The sequence below is a fragment of the Melopsittacus undulatus genome, chromosome 5 (assembly GCF_012275295.1).
Source record: "Melopsittacus undulatus isolate bMelUnd1 chromosome 5, bMelUnd1.mat.Z, whole genome shotgun sequence".
In the NCBI taxonomy this organism is placed as follows: Eukaryota; Metazoa; Chordata; class Aves; order Psittaciformes; family Psittaculidae; genus Melopsittacus; species Melopsittacus undulatus.
The window spans coordinates 38,271,729-38,299,430 of NC_047531.1; the positions used below are offsets into that span (position 1 = coordinate 38,271,729).

The window sequence follows — 27,702 nt, forward strand, 5'->3', positions numbered from 1 at the left end:
CAATTCTTTTAAAAAGTGAAATTTCCTTTGTGTTAAGCATTAGCCTTGCTGGATTTAATTTCAGTATTAAAACCTATAGTTTTTCAGTATTGCAAATAGTAGATTTAATAGAAGATACTTTTTTTTTTCCCCTTTCATCCTGTTACAGAGAAGTCTAAAGATTTCTGGAATTTTTCTGTTTTTTTTTTTTTTTTTTAAATTCTGTAGTGAAAAGTATATTTTTACTCTCGATTTGCAAATATGGATTGCAATTTCCAAACTGATATGCCACCAGCTATGCATTACAAAATTGGGCAATCTCTTTTTATATATATATATATTTGTTTTCAGGGGTAATATAACCTGAGACTGTGGCTTTGCTGTATTTTGCATTCTTGCACTATTTCGTAAATGATTCCCAAGTGAACTTGTTCCTTATAGAACCTTGTTATGTTGAAAAGTAAAATTTAGGATTGCATTTTGAAGAATGCCTCAAAACATCTCAAACCCAGTGTCACTTTTATTAAACTAAGTTAATAGTTCAAATTTTTATCCTGAGAAATAGCAAATCACACCAGTGTAACCAAATGCACTGCAGAAAAATGCTTGTGATATCACTTGCTATTGCAGAGGACTCTGATCCTAACCTCAGGATCAGGGTGGTGAGTAAAGGAGATAACAACATGAAATGCATGATACACTCTTAGAAGTCTCTGTAGCTTGTGGCCAGATAGGAGACTGACAGTACTGTTTTCTGTTTTTCAAAGCACACATTTGTTAAGCACTTTGTATTATTGGGCTGCTTAAAGCTACTTCCTAAGTAACATCTGTGTTAACCCTTTAAGTAAATAATGTCTCTGTTAAAAGGTTAACAGGCATTACTTAGGCATTAAGTCTAGCTTTCTTCAGTTAGTTTCAGGGACCTCCCATAGGGATGTCATAGAAGGTAATATCCAGATCCAAGGATTCTGTTGCTGTCTCTGAGTTAGGAGAGGGACAGCTGATGCTGGATCTCCTGTCTTGGAGATAAGTGTCCTGGGAGGTGCCAGTATTTGATGAAGAGATACATGATACATGACTAGGAGAGTGTCCCCTAAATGCTGTTTAAGGGTTTCTAAAACAAAAGTTATTACATGGCTCTTCATTTATATGACTTCTGATTCCTTGCAGTTTGCCATTCCAAGGGCATAGAGGAATAAGCTCTATTCCCACAAATTATTTTTACTTCTCTGCCTTTCTTAAATGCCAGTGTTACCATTCATAGCCTGCAAGAGGTGTTATGTATAGAAGGAGGAAAGCATTAGATGGAGAGATTTTAGAAGTGTGGGAACATAAAAAGCAGTTGAAGTCTTGGACAGTGTGGGCTGTTCAGGACAATATCATGGTTTCCTCTCTTGGAAGTCACAGACAGAAGCCATTTATGTAAGGTGATGGTTTCCACTAGAAAGAATGATCTAAACCTGTCCCGCTTCACTTCTGTGGTGTCAGCCTTCTGAGTGCAATGTCAGGTGCAGAGCAATAGGTTTGATACAGCCGTGTTTGAGCAAACTATTTTTGATCATCACTGCCACAAAGCACTTTGTGCTTCCCGTTTTTTTTCTTTCATTTATAAAAGCTTCCTACCTGCCAGCACAGGTACCTCTATGACAGGGAAATGAGCAAATAAGCATAAACCCAGGAGATCCTGCCAGTCCATAAACTGGCTATAAAGTTGTTGTGAGAACCAGTGGAGAAGTTGGTTGGTGGAGTCTGCTCTGATAGATCTGGAAAGTAATTTTTTCAATATTCAATGCTAGACAAGCTTGGAAGTACTGCCTTAGGCTCTAACAATTATCTCTGATTTCCAGCAAGGCAGCTGAATTAAGGAGAACTGCTACATCAGGGAAAGACAGGAACAAATTTCTGAAGAGATATTTCAGGTAGTTTGCTGGGCTGTTTTCCAGCTTAAATGTCATCTAGGAAGCTATTGCTGTTCTTTGGTCCTTCTCACAAAATTAGATTTTGGAGGTCATAAATGGAATATTTCATAGATGGAGCAGCATCCTAGCTCGCCAACTAATTTAAACGTGTCATTGAAGTAAGACATTGTGTGTCTGTTCATGATGTGACTAATATGATACTTCATGGAGTATCCGTTTGAAATTGCCTGACTTGAGGTGCAAAATCCTTTTCTGTATACGTTATATTTTTCTGTAACTGTCTGTAGTAAGTATACTTCTTCACATGACATTTCAGGAATAATTTCTGCATTTTTGTTTTGCTTTGATACCTACCTAAAGGTGAATATCATGTCAATAAGCAAATGTCTAGAAAGGTCCTGTTGCTTCCTTTGTCATTATTACCTTTTTACAGAAGCCACTTGATAAGTTATTAACCCAACATAGAAAAGGTCTGTTGGGACAAATGTGCAAGATGAGCTACAGTAAAGAAAACTTTATGGGGGAGAAACTTCAAATCTGTTATTTTGCGTTCCTCTTTCTTTTTTTCCATTTTTTTTTTGCTCCATTTTTATCTGTAAGCCTATCTTATCCAAAGGTAGCTTTCTTTCTGGTATATTCCTAACAGTCAAATTGCTTCTCGACTTCTTTAAGTGTGCTTGTTTCCAGGAGCCAGACTTTCTGCCTTTCTAGTAGCAAGTCCTAAGTCTGGCTCTTGGCTGCTGTAGGCCAAGTGTCCATTATAATAGGCTTATAGAATTCTCTCAGAATAACAATTTTTTGTAGTAAGTTCTGTTTGTCTCACTTCTTAAACTTTGGATAGAGAAACAGAAGCTGCATTCCTTGCATTCTGTCCATAGGCAGGAAATGGAGGGAGCCCTCTTTCCTTTCAGTGCCTTTCAGTAAGTAAGATAAACCTGTGATTTACTCTTTTGTGTAGTAGCAAAATATGTTAACAGTTCCCCATCATTTTTGTTTGTGTTTCTACTGTAAACTGGTTAAGGCCTATCCAGTGCAAACAAATACTCAGTGCAAAATTTCAGCTTTAGAGATTCATTGATAATATGCAAAGGAAGGAAAAGTAGAAAAACTTGTATCACGTTAATTCTCATTGTCAATCTTTAATAATACCGTCAGCCCTATTTTCCCTGTTTGTTGTTTGTGGTGTGTAAGTGGTACTGTCCAAGACCCTTGTTTGTTTGTTTTTTTTCCCCTTGTCTCACTTGTTCTTTAGGGTCTTGTCAGTAGTGAGTGAAAAATGCATATGGGGTATGCCCCTTTTAACTTAAAGCAAACTTTGAGACATAATATTTAATCATCTTTTAATCCAAACATAAACTGTTTTGGGATTTTGGTTGTTTTGTGGTTGTTTTTTTTTTGTTTCAAATTTGTTATAAGAATGTATTGAACTTTCCAAAAAATCATTTTGCATATTGATATTATAACATATTCAGAAGTTCAGATATATATGAGAAGAGAGATTATACCAGCATTAGTTTTTTAACTGACTTGTTGTGGAAGATTTTCAAATACTTTATTTTGTTACAGTATCTTTACAAGAACAATTTTTAAAGAATGGTAGGTCAGTAAATATGTAGCAAGAAAAAACTTAATATGAGGCAGCCTGGCACTGATACTATTGGGAAAGCTTACTAAAAATGTTATATTTTTGTATTTAAATCCATGTAAATATCATTATCTCTAGCACTGACTGTGGAGCATTTTTTTTTAATCTTTCATTATGCATACATATCTTTTAATCTTAATTACATATAGTCAGTCAAGAAGATCTCTGGATGCTCATTCCTAGAAGCTTAATTAATTTTAAATACTGTAGGAGAAGTGTTTAGCATACATAGTGATATTTGTAATACTGAAATTTGATCGAAAGCCTAAAGTGTCCTAATGTACCTTCCCTTAAAAGAATGAGTTTTGATATAATGTAAAATAATCACAGCAGTACTCTTCATAGCTCCATTTATAAAAGTGCCTATGTAATGACACATTTTTAATTACAAGATCCTCGTGCTTTCAGATATATCTGTGCTTACTTTAGAAAAGGAGCTTTTCTTTTTTTTTTTCTTTAGCTATCATCTGAATTTTACTAGTGCCTTAAGAACTGATGAATGGCATTGCTGTTCTGGTCCATCAACAAATTAAGAGTGTGGAGTGTCATAGACAATACTGAAGCAATGATTTGACCCAAGGAATTCTTGTATTGTCTTCTGCAATAGGTCAGAAAAGAATGGTTTGCCATTTAGCTCTTCCAGTTTAAGAAGCAAAAGGCTGAATAGTTTTCTTACTAGAAAACCAAGCATTTATGAGAGAGGAAATGAATAAGCTTAATGTTCTTCCTGGGTACTTTGATTTACCATTCAGAAATAAAGAAGGGTTTTATAATTGAAGGCAAAATAAACTGGACACTGATCAGCTGGAAGAGGTGCACAGATTAGTTTATTGACAGTGCTGTTTGGCTCCTTCATATGAAGGGAATATAAATTCTGGATGAGCCTTAGAAGGATTAATTGTAGCCATACTTTTACATGTTAAATGCAATTTAGATTTTTATAGTTTTGCTTGATAAGTATAGCTACTCTGTGAAGACTGAAAAGTTCTCTGTTGCCCAGTGTGGAAATGTAAGCAGTAAAATCCAAATTTTAGTGTACCTGTCTAAAAGACAGTTATAGAGGTAAACATTCAGTTATGCTAGAATATGCTATGGTATTTGATGTGAAAAACAGATTTCTCTTGGAGCTCATTTGTGAAGGTTATGTTATTACTATGGTATTGGAGATCACAGGGCTCATCCTCTATTTTTCCCTTTGAAATTTTATTCCTTACTGTTAAAAGGAAGAGAAGGCAAAGTTGAAGGGGAAGAGGAGGCAAAATTGAAGGGGAAGGAAAAAAAAAAGGGGGGGGGGGGAACTTAATCTTAATTTAGAATAAACTGAGCCCTGTTGGTGTTGGTAAGGTTCCCTGTGTGTAAAACCACTTGCATCTGGGGAGAGATTGCCTAAACATATCTTGACTTCAGGCATGAGTTTCTGATATGACTTCACTAAGGTGAATTGTGTGTAGTGTTTCCACTTGCGGAGAAGGTTTTGTAAAAAAAGGAGTAGTTGAAGGGGCATTGCTGATTGTTTTAAGTTGACATTTTGAATACTTTACCATGAGGCCTTTTTATTTATTCAGGTACTTCCCCCCATCACTTGCTGATGTACAATTTCCTGCAGAAACTCTTGCTTGTCAGCAAAGGTATCTTGCTAGTTTCTTCTCTTCCTCCTCTTTGTGCACCCTTTGCTGCCTGCTGGCTCTTCAGGGCGGGGCTGTTTCTGCTGTTTGTTGCTGTTAGATACTGCAGTTGGTCTGAGTATGCAGGGGAGCAGTACCACGCCATCAGTGGATGAATCAGGAAGTGCCAGCAAGAGTGAAACCAGTGATCTGCAAAGTACTCTCAAACTAAATAAGCAAAAATACTAGCAATACTTCAAGTAACTTTTGCTAGTGAGTCTGTGATTTGTTTGCAAACAGAGGTAACAAGTGCAGAAACCACTGTTGCATGTTTTTAAAGTCTGCAAGGGGTCTTTATTGAAGTCATGTACTCTTGTCTCTCTAAGGAGTGTGTATATATGAAGGGTAAAGGCATGACCTTGTATCTCTTAAGTAGGACTTAATATTATAAAGATAAGTAGCTGTTTATCATGAATTGCACATTTATTTTGCTTAGTTAATGTCGCTTCATTACTGTATAATTACTAGCAATCTAAAAATAAGGGCATTTTAGGATTATCTAATATCCACTTAAATAGCAGTGATAAAATGCTTGAAACATTAATAGGATATTGTAATGTGGTGTCAGGATAAGTGGAATGGTTGGAGAAGAAAGGTACACCTGTGCCTGGGCTATGTTTTTTGAGTAAAGTAAACAAAATAGCTCTGCATCAATGCTTGGCTGTGCTAGGCTAGCACAGGTGCGTATTTTCATATAAGCATAGGATGTTCAAATTAAAGAGAAGGAAACTTTGAGAAATCATAATCCATTAGGTGAAATAGAACAAAATTCAGTTTCAGTGTAACAATTGATTCAGCTGCAGTGATGTGTGCTAACCAATTTCAAATAAGACATCAGGAATAGTGCAGGTGTGCTCAGATGAGTGCTTTTGATTTGTGCTGAACTGCCTGCATCCAGAAGCTGAGGTGTCATTGTTAGGATTGTCTCAGCTCCATTTCCACAAGTGCTGCCTAATGCTGCATGTACTTTAAAGCTGGTGCTCTGGTTCTGCATTCGACTGTTTGGGAACATATGTTAACAACTAAATATTTCTCAAACTTCTTATTGAATGCAGTACTCCTTTAAGTATATTAACAAAAAAAAAAAACCAAAAACAACCTACCCAAAACCAGCCAAAAAAACCCCAGCCACTTTTGCAGGTTTCTGACACATGTGGGGATTCTTTTACCTTTGAGTTGTAAGCCATGTGTGTTCATCGGAGATCCTTGTGTGCACACAGCTACTCAAACTAGAGGCTTCTTATGCTTTTTAAGTGGTATTTAGTTGGAGTATTCTTGGTGCCCTCCCCTGTTTGCTGACAACACTTTGCTATTTTTGTTTTTCCCTGAGCTGTGCAGTTTTTCACTTGGAATTTCTGGCCTTTAAACCTACTCAGCCTACCTGTTATTGGTATCTGTGGTAGTGACTTTATGGTCTCTTTGGGCTCTATGGGGGGTAGGGCAAAAAGATGGTGGCTAGGTGCAAAAGCTTCTGTTTACTTGTTTCTTAAAAGGCAGATCAAATGAATGCCTATTAAGTTAACCTGTTTGTGGGTTCGTGTGATAAGTTAGTGGATCTCCATCTTCCTCACATCATCTGAAAGTATTACAACTTTACAACACAGGTCTTCTGCCATCCTTGTCTTTCAGAGAGAGCATCATCCCCAGGTGCTAGTGGAACAAAGGCTTTGCTTCTAGGATTTATCTGCAGGCAGGCACTGCAATGTCCTGTGTACTAGAGACAGAAGAGGAGGGGAAGCATCCAGCAGTCTCATGGATGTTTTGCAGTGACTGGGCTCTTCTTGACTGCTGGTGTGGCCAAAGCACGGCTGTGCTTTACTGCAGACTTTAGCTTCCTTGGCTGTTGAAAAAGAAAGGTCTGAAGTACCAGGCTTCTAGGAGGGTATTTTCGATATTGCCTTTCTGTCTGGTTGTCTTGACACAATCTAGAGAGGTTTTAAAGAATTCAGGAGTAGGTGTTCTAAGAAAACCCAGGATTGGCAGCAATATACCTGTGTTTTGCCAATACGCTTGAATCTCTTGTAGAGGATTTGACTTTTGATAAACCTGTGCTGTTTGGCCTGAAAACAGGTGATCTTTCATTTTGCCAGGGTTTCTAGCGGGCAGTCCATTGAGCATGTTTTCTTTTGCCTCTTTATTTTTTTAAATTTTTTTATTTTTCCTCCAGGGAAGGTGGCTTTGGCAGTGCTTGGATACCTTAGCTTCAGCTTCTCCTTACTCACTGTTTAGACTTGCAGAAAAATACTGTCAGAGTTGGAGGCTTCACAAGTGTTACCTACTGTGACTCATCTATATTTCCTCTGTTGCTGGGAACCTCTAGGTGTCCCAGCAGGTTCATGTTGTCTGCTTTGTCTCCCCACCTGCAGTTTTCTTCCTCTAAATTAAAAGACCGAAACAAACCCATCAAACCATGTATCTCCTGTACTTGGTACTATAACCACAAGTCTTACCAGTCACAGTACTACTGTCCTACGGCTCATCACTACTTTTCCCTTTCTAGAGTCAGTGTGGACTTTCACTGTATAGTAGAGAAGGTTTCATTGTGCTGCAGAATGAAAGGGTTTTGCAGCCTGTTTTTCAAATATAAAAAGGAGAAAGATGGAGTAATTTTAGACTTGAGTGTTGATCTTCTCCCCTCCCTCTTGGCCAGACAGGAAAGAAAATCAATATATCTTCTGATTTCAAGATACTGGAATGGAAATGCAGAAGTGAGCATCAGAGGAAGTATCTTTTTTTCGTGATGCAAATATACTATTAGTAAAATATCTGATTGATTGGCTTCTTTCCCTACTAAGCTGATGTCTCCTTTGTCTTCATAATAATGAAACAGGGGTCTCAAGAGATTCAACAAACTGTACTGTTGCCTTGAAGTATCTTTTTTTTTTTTTTTCTCAGTGGAAAACTAAACTTCAGGCCTATTGCCCAGAAATTTTGTTTACATCCTGTCAGTTGGATGCAGCTGACTGATGATTCTGGATGCAGTATCTGCAAAGGCTTTTCTGCCTTGGTGGATTCAGAACCATTCGTTCTCGGTCTGTCCTACCACAGTAGAGTAAAACCCTTAAGATTGTCCTCATAATGGGTTACTTTTTCCTATTTAAAGTTTATTTTGAATTAGTTTTATTGAATCTGAAGTGGGATGCATAGGGCTTGCAATTTAGAGTTGCTTATCCCAGCGAAGCAGAAATGCCATATCAGCCTTCTAGAGCTCTTCAGTGAAGTGGGGTAGATGACAAGTCACTGCCTTTGGGTGACAGTGTATATTGCTACAGTATAGCGATATTGAAAAAGATACTGTGAAGTCACATGATATTTACCAGGACCACATCAGGGGTTGTGTTCGCCTTTGGTTTGTTTTCTGGAAGATGCAAGTACCTTAGTGAAAGTAGAGTTGCTTAATGGCTTTGAGTCTGAATGGGAGATTTGGACCAGTGTGTTGGAGGTGGACATGTACAGATAAATCTCTGCTGGTTCTGTTGTGAATTCAGCAAATAATTAATGAAGTATCAATTCTGCTAACTTTAGTGCTGCAGTGATACATGTTTAGATATGCACACCTGAGGGTGCAGCAGGGGAAAAATTTGACTTGGACCAATGAGAAAGTTGGTCACCCTTTGAAATATTATCCGTGCTCCTGTTTGAACCTGCTTCTGCATCATGTTGGGAAACTGAAGGTGCTTTTCAGTTTCTTTATTCCAGCAGTAATGTCTTCCAGTTTTTAGTCATTTAGTGTTTCTTGAATTAATATTTGGGATTAAAATAATGATCACCTGTGATAGATACTTTGAAATATCCGTTATTGGGTAGGAGAATCACTGAAAAATAGCTCTGTGGTTTGGATAGCTGTAATTTCCAGGTAATGAAACGAATCTGTGAGACCATAAAAGCATGTAGTGTCAACAGGAAACTGTGTAATTTCATTGACAGTGTAAACACTTACCTATAGAAGCCCAAACCAGATAGTTATTTTTTTCTTTTTTCCCAATTCCTTTTTTGCCATCTACTCATTTGAAATTCCTTTTTTCTGCATGTTTAGTCTCATTTTGGGTTAATTCAGCACTGGAAGTGGCTCACTATTGATACAGTGATGACAGTTTAGCTGCTTTTTGCACTTTTCCCTGAATACCACACTAAGGTTGTTTTCTTGCAAGTATGTTGTCCAAAGAGACGACTGGTCTTCATTCTTACCACTGGTCACCACAGGGAGCCTGTGTGACATCTGTGCGACATGTACTGAGTCAGTGTCTTTGGAACGCTGGAATTTGATGCATTTTTGTGGTGACACTTACTTGCCTTTTTTATCTGTTTAGAAGGTTTTGACAATGTGATATCTAACCAAATGAATGCTTCATTATTTTTAGTCATCTTTATTAAAAGTAAGTAGTGCTCCCATAGGATATTCACTCGTCAGATGAAGTCTTCAGTGTATATACTCATCCCAGATACTGAGGAGGATACCAGTTTGTGCACAGATAAAGAGATGTGGATTTTAAAGTTACATTGTCAGATGTGCAAGGTGAGGAGGATTTGAAAGTGAAAGATGAAATGGAGTTGTCAAATCATACAGACTAATGAAGAAGTTTGAAAGGTGCAAGTTGAAAAATGTTACTGAATGAGAATATTGTTAGCCAGAAACTGAATATTTGCTTAGGTTTTACGACTTTGAATACCATTACATTACTCTTTTGTGAGTTTTTCAGGGTGAGGAGGATAGAAGAAAGCTTACATTATTGGAGTCTTATATTTGGTTTTGTTGATTTTTTTTTTTTTTTAATTTGTAAGTGCTGGCAGTTCTTAAAGCTTTAGAATTCTGTAGCCAGCAGGGAGACTTTTAGTAAGATATACATGTGCACATGTATTTGTGTGTATATCTTGATATATGGATTATTAGACCCCTGCCCTTTAACTTTGGTGAAATGAAAATCTTTGTTCTGCTAGGATTGTTAGGTCATTTGCGTGATGCAAGGGAACAAGAATGTGGTTGTGATGTGCCAAGTAGAGAAGTTTGTTTTTTTTTTTTTTGTCAAGTAAACCGGACAGAAAAGTATGCAGAAATGTGAATACGTTAGAATGATCTCTGCACTAATATGCTAAAGCTATTAGTTAAACTTACCTGCATTATTTTTCTTCATAATAATTAGATGGTTACTTTTTCTGAATGGAAACTTTTTATGTGAAAAGAAAGGTAATATTTTTGTTCTCAATTCCTGAAGTGGTAGAGGGGAAACTGATGCTAGAACATGTTTCAAGTATTTCCTTTTCCCTGCTTCATTTTACCTGGATAGGAGGAAGATTTTGAAGCTTTACTCAGATATTTCTGTGTGTCTGTACTTACCATGTGTGACAGTCAGGTCACATAGGTGAACTTGTCCACAAAATAGCAGTGTTCTGCTTTGATAGCTGTCTGCCGCTCAAATTTATAGCAGTAGTGTTTGTGGTAAAAGATAGTTCAAGATTATGGGTCCTTTGTGTTTTGTGCTCTTGACAAAGCTCTGCATGTTTGAGCAGTTTGTAAATAATTTTGGATTGTTTTAAGTGCAGCTCACTGAGGCCTGTTCTGCTTCAGGTGCTGAGGCATGAGATGCTAATGGCAATTTAGAGCTGTCTTAGATGAATGCAAGGTGTAGTGGAAATAGAGTATATTAAAGCATAAGTGAATGAGTTGCAGATAATTACACTGTATGGTAAACTTTGTTTTAATTTATTGTGCATGGTTAATTGTCACTCATTTTAGATGGTGGTTGCATTTCTGTGTGACAAAAAAAAGGATATACTTTTTAGCATGAGCCATTAGAATTCTGATGTGATAAATTTAGGATTATTTGCTTTGATCCAATTGGTGAGATCAGAGGAAATGTAAAGTATAATCAGCTAGATACAGTGAGTAGGTTTGCCTTGTTTATATTTAATTATTAACAAGTTTGAAATTTGGTTCACCTAATTCTTTAGGCTCCCTTTATAGTCAGTGGTTTGAGGTCACTCCAGGAGTGATTCCTCCACTGCTACTTCTCTTGACTGACTATAAAGCAAGCCTATGTGTTGCTTTTGAAAGCTGTCTATTTCTGATTTGGGCTGCAGATTTGCTTGGTTTGGTGGAACATATAAAAAGGCCTCATTACCTGGAGAAACCTTTTTATTTATGCATTACTGTGGACAGGAGGAGGGAGTTATATATAAAACAAATAAAAAATAAATCTCTCAACAGTTTGCTCCCGAAGATGACTTAAAGTGGTTGGGATTAGGCTCACTGATCAGCTGGAGGTTTCACAGGTAATGTAAAGTCAAAGCACTTATAAGTATGTTTGAATTTGAAGGGAGATGCTGAAATAAATCTTGATTTTTCAACTGTAGCAACAGCAGCTTCACGTTGGGAATAATGAAATTGCCCATCAGTCAAGACTAATGAGTATAAGACTAATGAATATGAGACTACAGAGAAAGTATCTTTCAAAGTAATTTTTCTACAGGGAAAAATGCAGGCAACCTTCTCCAGTATTCAGAATGCAAATTTTAAACTAATTTGGCATGAATAGAAGCAGACTGTATTATCTGAGCTTAGCATAGAGGAAATGTTATACGAAATGACGTGCACATTTCAATTTCTTTTAATATAAGCACTGTTTTGTCATTTTTGCTGGGATTTGTAAATTATAGAATAAAATCTTTCCAATAGTGACATTCCTTCCATTGTCCTGACTCTGTACATGACCTAAGGTCTTAACATCAGAGGCATCTTTGTTTTAGCTTTGCATTAACTGTGTTTGAAGTCTGGAATCCTTGAAGTAGTATTTACCAATTTTCCTGGCCCTTAAACATGTTTAGGTTTTTTTTCCCACTAGGAATGGTTTGTATGCAGGTAGTTGTTCAAGCTGTGTTGTCTGCAGATTGAAGCGGGACAGGATCTGTATGGGTACTGCCTAGTATTTCTGAAAATCAAAGGCAGAGTTACTTGTTGTTACTTATATTTCTGTGACCTTTACTCTGTGTCTAACATTCTTTTAAAATAAGGTAGCTCTTAGGGTGTGTCACCTTTATGTTTGGCTTTGGTTGGGTTTTGGGTTTTTTTAGTTAAACTTTTTAAGTGCCTAGCAATGTTATTTCTCAGTTTGTTAGAATGGAGGGTCAGTTATTTGGCTGAGGATTTGGAAAACCTAAACCTGTGCTATAGATTGAATTTGACTTAGGTATTACTCTTGAAGCGTAATCGGAAAAAGATTTGGTACAAAACTAAATTGCTAAAGCAATCCAGCATCCTCCTGGGGTGGAGCAGAAGATCTGAGTACGTACTGTGTATTTCAAGGAGAGCATTTGGCACATACTGATATGGTCTACATAAATAAGCTAAGGAGGTATGTCCTAGAGTGAAGATACCACAAGTTTTCTGGAAAATTGTAATGTGAGTGTGTCACTGTGAAAGTGTAAGTTTCATAAGCATTTCATTGAGCCTGGTACTTGTTGGTATTGTCCTGAATTGTTGGATGATAAAATCAGAAGCAAATGTACCCATTTTTGCATAAAATGGCAAATACAGAAATGGCAAACAGTACAAATTTATAGTGAGTAGTGATCGATTAGCAGGGAATGATGTAGTGTAGTGTTTGTAGTGAGTAATTAGCCATTCAGACCAGCAGTATGTTGTTGAGGGAGACATGGAAGCAGACCAGGATTTGTATGCAAGAGTGCCTATGTCCAAATTGTAGTGAAATACTGTTGCTGTGTTCAAATGTTAGATGTTAGGACCTCACATGGTGTACTATACTTACAGAAGTATATTGACTATTAAAAGGACTAGAAAGGAACATGGGTCTAGTAAAGATGAACTGGAAGAGCAGAGAGGAACATGAGCAGCTCTCTGCTGGGAACAAGTACAGTACTGTGCCTCATGAGTGCAAAACGAGAGGGAGAAGAAAAGGTGTTCTTTGCCCTCTGGGAAGGGGTAAGATCATCATGTTTGTGTAAAAGGGTTTTTAGGAGGTCAAGGGAATTTTAGTAAGTGTGGTCAGCTCTGAGATAGGTTCCTCAGTGTGGTTGTGTAAGGTCTGTCATGGTTCCAAGAGCCAGTAATGGTGTTGGACTCTGCCTTCTGCTTAGGTAAAAAAAGTCAGCAGCAGCCAGGAGCTACCATGCAGGACATGGTAGCAGATGCTAGCCTCTCTTGAGTATGAGGTATCTCTTTGCTAGAGAGAGGAGGGTGACAAGATGAACAGGGAACTGGAGCACCTCCCAAATGAAGACAGGCTGAGCAAGTTGGGGCTGTTCAGCCTGGAAAAGAGAAGGCTGCGTGGAGACCTCATAGCAGCCTTCCAGGATCTGAAGGGGGCCTATAAGGACACTGGGGAAGGATTCTTCATTAGGTACTGTAGTGACAGGACAAGAGGTAACGGGTTAAGACTTAAATAGGGGGGGTTTAGATTGGATATAAGGAAGAAATTCTTTACTGTAAGGGTGGTGAGGCACTAGAGTGGGTTGCCCAGGGAGGTTGTGAATGCTTCATCCCTGGCAGTGTTCAAGACCAGTCTGTACAGAGCCTTGAGTGATATGGTTTAGTGTGAGGTGTCCCTGCCCATGGCAGGGGGTTTGAAAGAAACTAGATGATCTTTAGGTCTTTTCCAACCCTTAATATTCTATGATTCTGATTTCCTGTTTCCTGCAAAAGTTTTAATCAACAAATTAACATCTAATTTGGAAAAGAAGAATACAGTTTGATGTGCAGCCTTTGGGCCAAAGAATTCTCATTTCCCATAAAATGTGGAGAACAAAAGCCCTGTAATGAGGTGGAATTACAGTGATTTTAATCATCATAGAGTTTGTGTGTATATATGAAACAAGCTAATATTTGTATTAGCATGTTGTCTTCTTGATTTAACATTATATACATATGTAATAAAATGATGAAGATTGGCATTTTCTCATTCAAAATGCATTTATTTCCAATTTGCTTTCAAATTGGAAATAAATAACAAATTGGAAATACATAGCTTTCTCAAGTCGTATTTTGGTATTCACGTAAGGTCCCACTTGCTTTATCCCTGTCCCAGGGATGACAAGGCTGGAGTGTTGTGGAAACTCATCAGTGCTCTTTTACCTGGTGTGATAATGATCGCATTTTAATGGTATGAGATATCTTTCTTCTATTGGAGATATATCTTGCTTTGGTGTAGTTGATGCTGTAAAAAGACCAGGGGGAGGAGCTGAAATCCTACCCAGGTCCTTTCCCTTCTTAGAAGGGAAAGGGGCAATCTAGTTTTGTGCTGAAATTTTGATACTTACTATCCTAAAACCAGTTGCTCATGCTGTGACTAGTTTTATAATATCCAGGAAAAAAATGTAACCCTTTATCTCTAATTTCTGTTACGATTTTACTATATTTGCATGTCCAATATGGTGCTTGCTCCCACCAATAGGTTTAGAAGACTGGATGAAAGAGCTGTTCCTCATTTAGCCAGTCTGAATTTAATGAAATAAAAGCTTAGTGAAGTCTGAAGATTACACTGTTAGAAGAAATACTTCATATTGTCAAGTGTACAGATTCTAGAACTGAAATCCTAACATTTTAAAGACAAGTAAAGAAGGCAGCATTACTGAGTGTGAAGTAATACAGTCTGAGTTTAGAATCTACCTGGGACTTTTTGAAACTCTGAACTAGTACGTCTTCTGCTATTTGAACTCTATGGATTCAGTCCTTTGTCAAGCAGAAGGCTCAGTCTGCCTGTAAGATTTCAGTGATATAATTTGTATTTTTACAATAAATGTAGTCCTTATGGTAATTCTTTCCTCAGAAAAGAAACCTTGTGGGTTTTCCACAGTGTTTGGTACTACGTCCATTCTGTCAGGTGAAGAGCCAGCTGTCAGACACATCCTTGCACCCAGCAGTGCCAAGTCCCACTCCTGCTGGGCAGTGCTACTGCTCTTTATAGTGCTTTGGATCATCTGGTATAGGCACTTGGCTTAAGAGGCCAGGTCTCTTCACAGAACCATTGGTACCTGAAACTTTCTGCTGACTTTATTGGTGGTTTATATTGACTTTACAACACTTGTAAGTGCAAGGAGGAAGACGGCAGCTTGCCTGCTGTCCTGCAGTTTGTTTGTAGGATGTGATGAATCTGGGTGTGTGCTAAGGTGGTACAGCAGTGTCAGAGACAACAGAACCTCCTGCTTTGCTTCCTCCCATTGGCAAACTGTGGGTTTTGTTGCATAGTGCAGCCCTGGTGCTGGGAGCCACACTTGAATTACTCCGGGACCACAGCACTAACTGCTGTGGGCCTGGGCAACTTGGCTGCTTTCTTCAGGCACTCAAGGCCATGGTTAGTGGTTGCCATTTTGAATAGGTTCCCTAGTCAGTCAGTGCTTCGGTGATATTTTCAGTAGAGTGTTGTGGTTTAATTGTTTAAAGCTGAATAAAAAGTTTTGCAGAATAAGTGTATATAAATTCTTCAGCAAATCTGCTTTGAAATTTTGCTGCTCTTCTGAAATAAAGAACCTTAGGAAAGTATTGTGAGAACGGACAGTGCAAAACACAACCGTTTGTGCTGTGCCTGTTCTGGGCGTACTCTCAACAGCGTGAATGCGCTCTTTGGCTTTTTGGTCAAAAAAAATTACAACTTTATCGTTATGTTCAACAACTGATTCCTTCACTAGCTTAGGGTCCTAGCATACTGCTCTGTGTTAAGACTCTGGTGATGTTTTTTTTCACCGATGTTATTGTTCATTTCCTGTACCAGTTACAGCCAGAACATACTGATTGTGGAGGTCCTGAAGGGTCAGAAATTTTCTTTTTTTTTGTTTAGTTTTCCCATTAGTTTTTTTTCAGTGAACCAAGATTTCTGTCAGGAATGATTTTTGTTTCCTTCTTTTTTTTTGGTTTTGGAAACACAGATTCTGTGATTCCAGCTTCTGGTTTTGTTTTTCCAGTCATCTCTGAAAAGTCTTGGGGCATGAATTTGGGCTTGTTCCCCTGTTGTCCCAAGGGTGGTTTGGAAGCTTTCTGTCTGCCTTGTAAGAAGACAAAGTTCCCTTTAAGCTGTACAGTAGAAAGAGTCAGCTGGTATTCAAGTTTTATTGGGTTTAGCAGAGAGTAAATTACTCACAGTTAAAAGTAATCTGGGGGGCATTTGTGATTTCTATGTGGTTTTCTTATGAGACTAATTCTATATTATTTTTAGCATAACTTGTCTATACAGGATCAATGCATCTGTGCCTTTCTGTTTGGACAGAGGAGCTGTAGATACGTTAGATCTCTGTAGCCTTTTAGTTCAAGTTGTGAACACCTTTTACTGGGAGAAAGAGATTACTGCTGATGTGTCTTTTTCCTAAGTTTCCAAAATAGTATTAATTTTTTTTTTTGAAATTTTGACAGTTACTGACTCTTGCTTTAGTTTGTGTGTGATTATTGCTTTTTATTGAGTTTACTTTTGCTCTAAAACTTCTGAGAAGCTTTATATTCTAAGTTTATTCTTATGTTATTTTCAGTGCACAAGGTTTTGAAATGCATTTTTTCCTGTTTATGGAACAGTAAGAATTGTAAGAAGCTTGAAAGATAATGATATATTTTTACTAATAATGTTTTATTAATTACTTCATTTACAGGAAGTGGTCATCGGTCAAAATTTGTTTACCTCAGCAGAGACAAAAAATTAATGGGCAAAAGTACAGTGTGTAGGTAGGTAGCTATTTTTGGTGCACTTAAGGTTCTTTGAGGAGAACCTTATTTTAGGGGAGTGGGGATAGCTATTGAAATGTAAGATCTTGCTCTTTAAAGTATTCAGGCAATAGATTCGACAGTCAGGTATTGCAGGAACTGTATTTGAAGTATATTAATATGCTCCCTTCTTTCATGAAATTTTTATTAAAAAATGCCTTGGAGTGATGCATATGTGCATTTATGTGGTACAGAAAAATTGAACAAATATATTTAATTTAAAATGTACTTTAAAAAATTTAGCTTTTTTTTTTGTAAGATTTGTAAATGAAGTGTTCTTGATAGTTCTCCTAGATTTGAACATAACTTCCCTAATGTAAGTTAGAAAGGGATTGGGCACGGGCATTTTTATTTTGTTGGCTGTTGGTGTTTTACTGCATTCAGTGCCTTGAAGTGTTGTGCAATAATTGTTACACCTCAGTGTATTATTTTCATGTATAGTATTCTGTAATCATAATGAAAGGTAGTCAAGGTTCCAGGATTCTAACTTTGCAGCAGTACCATACAATGAGTGAGTGTGTTCTGCATTCTGGCATGTGAATACCAATCACATTTTATTTATCCCCTTAACAAAATAAATTCTTTTTTATTTTGACATAGTCTGTTCTGCAAATAAATCTTGAAGTTTTTTTAATCCCTAGTGTTCCTTCAGCTCAAATGGCAAAAGACTAAAGAAATTCCCCAAAACCACTTGGTTTTGTTCATACAGAAAAGTATGTTATTAATAATTATATAGGATAATTCAGGGTAGCATTGCAAGTAATTCAGTAAAATTACCTTTGAAGTGGAAAGTTCAATTTCAGGACCATTTTGATTTATCTTTAAATCACTAGTGTAAAAACTTGGTGGCTTTGGTTTTTCTTGCAAGTCCCAAGCTGTGGCACTGTGTAATGTAGCCAGTCATTATATTTATGGCCTGAAAGTAAAATAGGAAGGAGGTAACATTTCTAAATGGGGTATTATGCCATTTTGGAAGCAAAATTTGTTAAATACCAGTGAGGAAGGAATTTCAGCAGACTGCATACTGGGGGGTAATCAAACCTACAGGTTATTGGAAAAGAAAAAAAAGTGAATGTGATAAGGAGACATGAAGTTAAAAACATACGAGTTAACTTTGGGGTTTTGCCAAATAGCATGTTAAAGTAGCATGGACACATTCCCAGGAACATGTCATGACATGCTTAAGAATCATTAAAATAAGATGAGCAGAAGAGTCAGTAAACCTCAAGAACAGCTTGCTTTTGTGATTACTGTTTTACATTTTGGCAGTATGTGTTTGAATTTAATGATACACTGTGGAAAGTCCCAGAAGTAATCTTGAGCAGTTTTTCCTTTCATTTGTTATGTAGTCTGTTATATGCTCAGTTAGGCTTCAGTTTGAGGATTTAAATGTGAATTTGAACTTTGCTCCTATGCACTTCTAGCTCTTGTTCCAGAATCCCAAACTAGTTGGGAAAAAGTTATGCTTGGCACAGGTTAGTTTCTTGTTCCTCAGAATAATGTATCAGTGTGTTGCTTTTGCTTCCAAAGCAGTCTTTAGACTGTTTTGGCTTTCCTAGAGCAAGGCTGGGTAAGTAGTTTGCCATTAGAGAGTGTACATTTCACAAAGTTTCTGAGAATGGTTTTTGTGGCAATGCATGTTTCCCATGTAGTGCTTAAAAGAAGCTGAGATCTGAGCAGCCTGTACTGTGAAATTACAGTTCCCTACACAGGTGAAGGCTCAGTTTTGAGAGCCAACATTTCAAGTGCAGCAATGGACTATGCAGACCGGCTCACGGGAAGTTTGAGAAGTTACAGTTCAGATATCCTTAGTATCAGAAAGACAAAAGTTGTCCTTATGCAATTGCTGTAATAAGGAAGGCAGGTGACTGTTCTTTTTGAATTTGTTAATTCTGAACCAGGCAGTAGAGTCACTTCTTAAAGCCAGAAATCCTTGAGATGGTTGTGGACACCAGGGTGTGAGGAGTAAGGATGGATATAGCTTGAGCACTCCTGGACGTGTGATTCAGGAGTGGCAGTGCAGCCTTGCTTATTTAAATTTGGACTAGATCTGATACTTCATGAAGCAGTACCAGACAGACCTGTTTTGAAATACTGGATTCACAGATGAAAAGTCATTCATTTATTGAGAGTTATTTATATACAGCTCTGTTCTTTTTGAAGTATTAAAATGGGTTTGTCTTGTAAAATAAAGCTGCTTTGGTTGTGCCCTCTCTGTTGTCTCTCTTTTCCAATCTCTATCACTTTTCATACCAAGAAATTTTACAAAAACCTCTCACAGGCGACTATATCTAATGTATGTTTTGTTTCCCTTAGAAGTAGGTAGTTCAGAACAGAACTTGGAACAGAGGGATGCTTCTGTGAGAATGTTTTCAGATGTGGATTTTTGTTTGTATGAAGTCCTTGAGGATGGATTTGTTGCTTTGTGAACAAGAATGAAGTAGTCATGTTTCAGAGACCCTGATTCAGAGAATGTGTCAGTCCCTATGAGCGTTTATGACAGGAGGTAACAAACTGTAAAATTATACTCTAAAAACTGTAAGACCAATGATAAGTGTAGTCTTCAGAAAGAAACTGGAGAATCCTTGTGGAGAACAGCACCCATGCTCTGCTCTTGATGAGAAGAAATCAGGAAGCATCAATGCAGAGAAAAAAATCAGAGATGAAATGTTGGAAGTCACTAAATTCCCAGAGGGACTCCTGTCTTTCTCCTTATTAGGCTAAGCCCCAGCTTTTCTTCCTTAGAAATTTGTTGGATCACTGTAAATGATACAGAGTCAAAATACTTTTTCCTCTGAAATTTATTGGAATTATGGTAAGAAAGCAAGCTGTTGAACTGGATAAAAAAGAATAAAAGGAGGAGAGTAGAACTTACCAAGGATGCACCTTCTACCCAGAAAGTAAAAAGCCTAAATTGTTTCACTTCAATCTTTTGTCAGTTAATTTGACTGTAAACTTCATAGGAAGTCCAGAAACGTGAATATACAAAGGGTGCAGAGAATACTTTCAAAGTTCACAGAGCTGTAGTATACTGGAAATCTTAGTAGAATTACTTAGTTTGTAAATAATCTGAAACATAAAAACTTTTACGTCCTTTTTTGAGGACTTATCTTTTAAAAGAAAATTTACAGCTCCTCGGTTTTATCTGCTTACTGGGGCTATGGGTGCCCAAAACATGTATCGGAGAATTTAATCTGGAGGTGAGAAAATTTATCTTTATTTAGAAATGAAAAAAGAACTCTTCAAATCATGCATATTTTCTCTGTATGTGTTTCTTGGCTTCCTGCAGATTATTTTCCTTTACTGCTGTTTTCTCATAGAACTCTTATTGTAGTACCTGAATAATAAATTAATAGTTGGTTTTTGTGGGTTTTTTTTTTTCAACTGAAATTTTAAGACTGGTGGTTAACACTTGATGTGACATGAGAAGCATGAAGGTTAAGATCTTTTAGGATCCTTGGGTTTATTGAGATTTGATGTTCTTTCTGAATGAAAATACATTTGAACAGATAAAGGAAAACAGCACATGCAGGTGCTGTGTGGTGGTTGCATCCTGTGGAGTAAAAGTGGGGTCGTTTATGTGGTTACCACCCTCAGCTGTGTTTGTAGTCCTTTCCTGGAGGTGGTTGTATCTATTGTAGGAATGGTTGGACAGGATATGTAGTTTATATGGAAATGTGCATAGGATTTGCTATCAGGAATAAACCTGTGGTTCCTACCTGTGTTATGGAGCTTGTCAGCAGCCCCTGGGGAGTGGGCATGTTGGAAAAATTTAGGATGGCAGCTATATTGGCTACCCTGGTTCAATCCACCACTGCATGTGATCGGTTACATCGGTTACATGACAGCATACATTAAGTTATGCTTCCTTAATAATGTTGTCCATTATACAATTCATCCCTATGATAAAATGAATTTGGACAACAGGATTCTTGTATTTCTTCATTTCCTAGTACCTTGATCTTCAGATACAATTTCTTGGCTGTTAAGATACAGTAAATTGGGGCTTGTGGTTGTTGCCTTGTCCTATCCCTATGGTGTGATGTAACCATGTAGCAAAGCTGGAGCAGGGAACCAGCTGGCTTAAAGTTTAACACGCTGGGCAAGAGCAAGACTTGATTGCTGCGAAACCTTAAGCCTTGTAAAAATCCTGCTCAGTGATGATTCACACTATAGTGAATTTATCTTTCTGTGCAGCCCCTTAATGTGAGAATTGTCCAATGAATGTATAGAAGGCTTCTCTTTGTCACTTCAAAATGAAAAGAAATCCTTGTTTTTTGAAGATAAATTCAGTGCAGAACTAGAAACATACTTGTCTGTGTACCTAGGTTTTGGAAGTCATGAGCTGTGCACAGTGCTCCTCTATGGGCTGTTTATGTACACTTCCCTTGGGGAACGTTTTTCTTTGTAGCAATAAGCGTTTTGATAAATTCTCTTTTAAAAGAGGGAAGGGTTAACAGAAGTGGTAAAGAACACATTTATTTAACAGTGCAGTAATAAAAGCTCATGGCACCACAGAGATTCAGAAACCATTTTTTCTTTTTAAATGTTAGTAAGTAGAGATCAAATACAAAGAATACTTTGGTATTTGTAAATACTTTTGCCACTTGTAGTGTTAGAGGGCTAATTGTGGTACACTTCCTGTCATTGAAAGAGAGCTGCACCATGTGGGTGATGTTTTGTTTAATCTAAGAATAGTTACAAGTTTATATAATGTGTAACTGCCTTCAGTTATCCTGTATATAGGTTCATGAAGAAGTGTATCACCCTTCAGATTCTCACCATCCTCATGCTCAGAGAAAGGCATCTCTGTCCCCTCAGAGTATGCATTTGGATTTTGAAAATGTGATAAAAAAATGAGTGTTTCTCTGTCTTCCTGAACAAGGTTAATGCTGGAACAATGTGTCTTTTTAAAAGCAAAATTTTTTGAGTCCTGCTTCAAGATTGTGCAGGGTGGGAGAGGGCGGGGAAGGGATTGTATCACTTGAGAAGCAAGAACTTGGCTGACCCTGAGAAGACTTGAAAGAATTTGGCATCAGATTGTGGTGTAATGATTTAAATCCCTGTATTTTCCCCATCTGCAATACTGGTAAAATGGGTTGAGACTAAAATTGATTTGAGTGGTTTGCTATTGCAACTCTAGATAAAAGTGTTGCAGTGTTGTTGGTCAGGGTAACTTTTGAATCTTACGAGATCAGCTGTAGGAAAAGAAAAAACAGAAATTCAAGTCTTGCATTTTTAAGTACTTCGCCAACTACAACACTTTCATTGTGAGCAAGATTACATATATTAGCTGAAGATTGAGAACATTTTCAGTGAAAATACTCTTTTGGGTTTTTTTAATGAGAACAGAATAATGGGAAGTAATACCCTGTTGCTTGTTTTACCAGGCTGTTGAGGCACTAAAAATTGACATCCTGTCTTGGAGCTCTAAATACATGCAACTGTTTTCTGAGAAACTGTGAGGAAGGTATGGGATGGAGGGGACCATCCCATGTCTGGGACTTGGGCCAGGTCTAAGCAACACTTGCAGTCTGAGCTTAGACTGCCAGTTTGAGGTAGCTCTATTTTAAAATGTTGTGGTGTAGAGTCTGGCACTTCAAAGAGTAATTGCTTTAAAATGAAAAATGACTGGTTATTTCAGTTTCTGATATTTGAACAAAGTTTGCAGTATATATTGAGCCAGAGTTTTACAATATGGGAATCTGACTGAAGCCCATCTGCTTAAATGAGAGTTCGCAGCTAGATTAATTCATTTTTTGACAGCCTTAATGGAGAACAGAATTATTGAAGAGGTTTAAATTAGATATGAGGAAGATTAGTACAGTGGAAAGGCATGGTGGATGCATTTACTGCTTTCCTAATTCTACTTGGTGGTTGTATTTGTGATAGCATAGGAGGGATCTCAGAGTTTGCAATTTATCTTTTCCTGTGTGGAATAATATCTAACTCTAAAAATTCTTTAGTATCAATTAACACTTAAATAATAAAATATTAACGAAGAATTGCAGTTCAGCAATTTAAAACTTTAAAGAATCCTGGTACTTTTTCATTACCTTGAAAAGAAATTCAGTAACAGGTTGGGTTTTTTTTCTGAATGAAGATTGGTTGTGTTCTTGTTCTTTAGATACAATGTAAAAACATAAAGTTGTTTTGTCATACTTTATGGCTGAATCTGGTATAGCTGTAATCACAACATAGCCTGGCTGCATAGTCAGAAGGTTACAAGAACCAGGCTGTGGAATATTTTGAGAAACATGCTTCCTAAAGTGTCTTAAGGCTTTCATTTAAAAAAAAAATAAATAACGGAAGGACAAAAGTATTTTAATTTTAACTTTGCATTTGCCTTGAAGAATCGCAGACTCTCAAGTACGTTTTAGGGAGGACACACTAAAAAGCTATACATGAATTTAACTTTAACTTGTCTGTGCTCTTTAAATGTTTCTGCTTTTGCAGAATGTACCGTTAGTCTGGAGAAGGAGAGTCACTGAGATGCAGGTATGCTGCCAGGAAGTTGTGGCAGCTCGTAAATATTTCTTTCTCTTCAAGGATTCAATATATTAAACGTACTTAATATTTTGAATTTTCCAGTTGTATTTTAAGGTAAGACAAGATGTCTGATGTGCTGTGTGTGCAGAAGGAATTTTTTTTGGACAGAATGTTCTCAGCTATTTAGTTATTTAGAATACCTTGGAGGGAGGGATGTGGGGGGAACCAAACCAAAAGGAATCTGGTATTTCTTAAAATTTAACATCAAGTAAGATTAGAGTTGTTACCTCTTTCTTGCGGGTGGTTCAAACAAATGGTCAGCAGCTTACATTAAATACAATATGTGTGGATGCACTATTAGATAAATCTTTAAAAATCAGTTGTACTCTTTTTAGTTGTCCACTATCTTGTGACCCCTAAACAACAAAAACCTTCAAAATGATAGCTTTTTGGTTTGAGGTTGGTTCGTTTTTTTTGGCCTGGTAAAAGTCAGGGTAGAAATGGGTCTCATACTGATTTAGTTGATGCCAACAAACTCTATCCACTAGTGAAAGAAAAAAAAAACTAACAAAAAAAAAAACCCCCTGCTGCTACTCCATTAATCATGATTTACATCTGACTGTAGTGCTTGACTGCAGGAAATGCTTATGAAACCAGCACTTATTTAAAATACATTGTTTTAGATTAACCAAACATGAAAATTTTGGCTGTATCCAGGAAGGAATAGGTAGGCAGTGCTGCTGTCTTAAAAAAGTTAGTGGTATTTTTTGCTATGAAAAAAAAAAAAAGAAAAAGGAGAAAAAAGATAACTGCAGTATTCCTGGAAAGAGGAGCCTGTTCAAAATCAACGTGGAAACATCCCAGCTGGAGCGATGGTTACCCTTCTTTTAGCTGAAGCAGAAATCTGGCCTGCTAGCTAAGAGTCTCAGCTGAAAGCAAACAAAAAGTCAGAGTAGTCCTATTCTTCAGCTTTTAATCTTTTGCTCTTCTCCCACAATAGAAGAGATTTGAGGTGATGAAAACATGTAAATCCTGAGTTCACAAAGCAAACTTGAATTACTTCAAAGTTTGTTTCTTTCGTTTTATAAGTTTCATCTCCTGTGTATGATATACAGGGTAAAAGAAACAAAAAGAGATGTCCAGTGGGCAGATATGGGCTACCTCATAGTTACTGCAACATAGATCATTTAATAAGGCTTAATATTTTACAGAAGTACAGATCTAGAAAGCTGATCAGTGGGCATTTTTGGCTTCAACTAGATTGGGTGTGTAGAAACTGTTAAGAAATACTGCTTGAAGAGCATGTAAGGTAATGTCTACAAAGCCTGGAGGGACACACAGCAGATGAAATGTTACCAGCTTAGCTTAGATGTGATATAAGGGACCACATCTATCTCTTAAGATAAAGGAAAAAACACTCTCCCGGCAACTGAGCATGCATGTGGTCATCTTACTTGCTCACTGACAAGCATATCAATGCCATCCTCCTAATGTTGTTTGAGAGTCGCTTCTCAGCTGTGCTATCTGTAACTATCTTCCCTTGCTTGTGAGGCCCAGCTGACCTTCATGTTTCTGACTCATCCATTCTGGTCAGCATGCTTCCATGCTTTGCTCTGTCAGTATCCTTGCTGCTGGTGGCCTTTGATTTTTATTTTTTTTTTTTGTCCACTGGAAGGATAAAGCTTCCCTAAAACCGGTGGGAATGTTGTTTTTTATTTTCTCTACCACTAGCTTTCATTGTAAAAGTTTCTGATTTGGCAAGTGTAAGAAATTCAGCAAAAGTTTTGAAGCAGTGGGATGCGGTTTACATGTGAATTACAATTTAAAGTCTTTTACAAAATGAGTCAGATCAGAACCTGTTGTTTTAGTGTGCCACTTTTATTTAAGGCTGTTTTAACTGTCTTACCATTTGGAAGGCTGAAGTATATACATTTTTTTTTTCTTTTAAGTGTAATGTCACACTATGCTGGTGTGTGACTGAATATGTAGATGATTTATTTAAAAGAGGGAACGTCATGAAGCTTGCAGATCATAGACTCACAGATTAGTTTGGGTTGTAAGGGACCTTCAGAGGTATTCTAGCCCAACCCCCTGCAATGAGCAGGGACATCTTCAACTAGATCAGGTTGCTTAGAACCCCATCCAGCCTGGCCTTGAACGTCTTCAGTGATGGTGCATCTACCACCTGTCTGGACAACCTATGTATTTTATCACCTTCATTGTAACGAATTTCTTCTTCACTTCCAGCCTGAATCTCCCCTCTTTTAGTTTAAAACCATGACCCCTCATCCTGTTGTAGCAGGCCCTGCTAAAAAGTCTCTCCTCATCTTTCTTACAGGCACCTTTAAGAGCCAAAGGGCCACAATAAGATCTCACCAGTCTTCTTCAGGCTGAACAACCCCAACTCTCTCAGCCTTTCCTCACAGGAGAGGTGTTTCTATCCCCTTGATCATTTTCATGTCCCTCTGCTGGATCTTCTCCAACAAGTCCATGTCTTTCCTGTAACAGAGGACTCCAGAGCTGGACACTGTACTCCAGGTGGGGTCCCAACAGAGCAGAGGGGGAGAAAGATGAATTTGTGGAGTAACACATGGTTGTCTGTTGTAAAGTACCAGAAAGTAGACTGTTAGTAAATGTTTGCAATCAAATACATACCTGTCATCTACATGAGCAAATGGCTTGCAGAGCCTTTAAGTACTTTTTCTTGGGAAGAGTATCAGCTATTAACATACTAGTTACGATGGACATAATTCACAGAAATGGTTACCACCTTATTTTGGTGTAAAATAAAGTTTGCATGTTACTCTGTCAAGGATTCTCTTGTTTTTGTAACTACTTAGGGGACTCATCAACATAAAAGCTTTTGGAGATGTTCCTAACTAATGAAACCCTTATATAATTTCTGTAATACTGGGAGCAATCATCTCTCCTTCGCAAGTGGGACCTTGGTGAGAATAATTTGATGGTTTGGACTAGATTAGGACATAGTTAATTTTCCAGGTTAAGCTCTGTCAGTCCATGCGTCCATCATCTGAGTTGTCTGTCGTTTGTGTTGGTTGGCTAGGAGTGGTATCAACATTGAAGGTGGCAAAGTGTGTTGTGTTGAAGATGTAACACTTGGTAAAGAAATATTTTAGCATAGCAGGTCTCTTGATTGGGAGGCTGAAGTCTGGCAATCTTACTTAGTTTAACATCCTGTTCTAATTGCTATTAAAAATGTGTTGTGTGAATATGTGATAACCATTGAATACCAATGACGAATGAAAGCCTGTTAAAAACATTTTTTTTTGGTTGTTGGTTGTTTTTTTACCTCCTTAAACTTTTCGAAGCTTTTCATCAAAAATTATACTTAATTTCTTTGCATTTTTTTTAACACATCTGTCCTGTCTGGTGTTTCTATGAATTAAGATGCTAGAATTCCAAACCTGGTTTACTGACTGTATGATTATCACTTAACCTGCTCAGTTCTCTTCATAGGAGTGCATTTCTTTCTCTTGAGAATCTTTCCTCTGCTGCATGTCCATGCGTGTATAATGGAACACATCTAGTAAAGCTGTCCTGTTTTTGGTGCATTCTAGTATTGGGAGAGTACAGTAAAGAGTGTTGACAGTAGCAGTACTCTGACAGCAGGCTGGCATTTCCCTGTTGAAATCCCCTGTTTTCTGTTGCTTATGTAAATTGCAGCATTTTTTTTCAGGCTGAACCTTCTTGTTCCCTATGTCTGCTTTGCCACATTGTTTTGGCACCCCCCTTGAGTTTTCAGTTGAAGTCAATTAAATTATAATAAGTATGACTTATTTAATACAGTTTTTTTTGGTCAGTATTGCCTTTTTTTCCTCCATGAGAAATGCATAAAATTTGTCACATTATGTTTTTGAGAGAACAATTTACATGTGCTTAGTATGATTTTATTTCATGGGTTCATTTCTTCACTTACCTGATCCAGCTTTCAGACTGCACATACATAATGTGAGTTTGGCTCTATGCACAACTTGCTGTAAAAGAATTCTGCCGAATACAGAAATTGTGTTTTTAACAATTTGAGTATTTCAGTGTTTAAGAAAATGCCAGACTCATACTTCTTTCTCTGGGGACTGGAGGCAATGGCAGGGTTTTGTTATTTCTGAAGAACTCAGTTCAGTAGCTGATATCTTAATCTTTTAAAGCTGGGCTTTACTGTTGTATATTCTCTATTAAGCAACTCTCTAGCATTCATCTGAGTAGATCTAGAATTTCAAACTGAGTAAAGTGCCTTGTTATTTATTTTATAAAGAAAAGCCAGGAGACAGAGCAATAAAAAGGCAATCT

At 37.4% G+C, this 27,702-nt stretch overlaps 1 protein-coding gene across 4 annotated transcripts in view; it reads left to right on the top strand.

Annotated features, from left to right (window-relative positions):
* Positions 1-27,702, top strand: part of CNOT2 (CCR4-NOT transcription complex subunit 2) — a 90,863-nt gene that overhangs the window by 16,801 nt on the left and 46,360 nt on the right. Inside the window, exon 2 of one of the 4 annotated variants that reach the window (XM_034062909.1) lies at positions 16,794-16,866. The exons of the other annotated variants lie outside the window; for them this stretch is intronic. The gene's annotated coding sequence lies outside the window, so the exon portion shown is untranslated. The remainder of the gene's footprint in view (positions 1-16,793; positions 16,867-27,702) is intronic. 4 annotated transcript variants of the gene reach the window in all.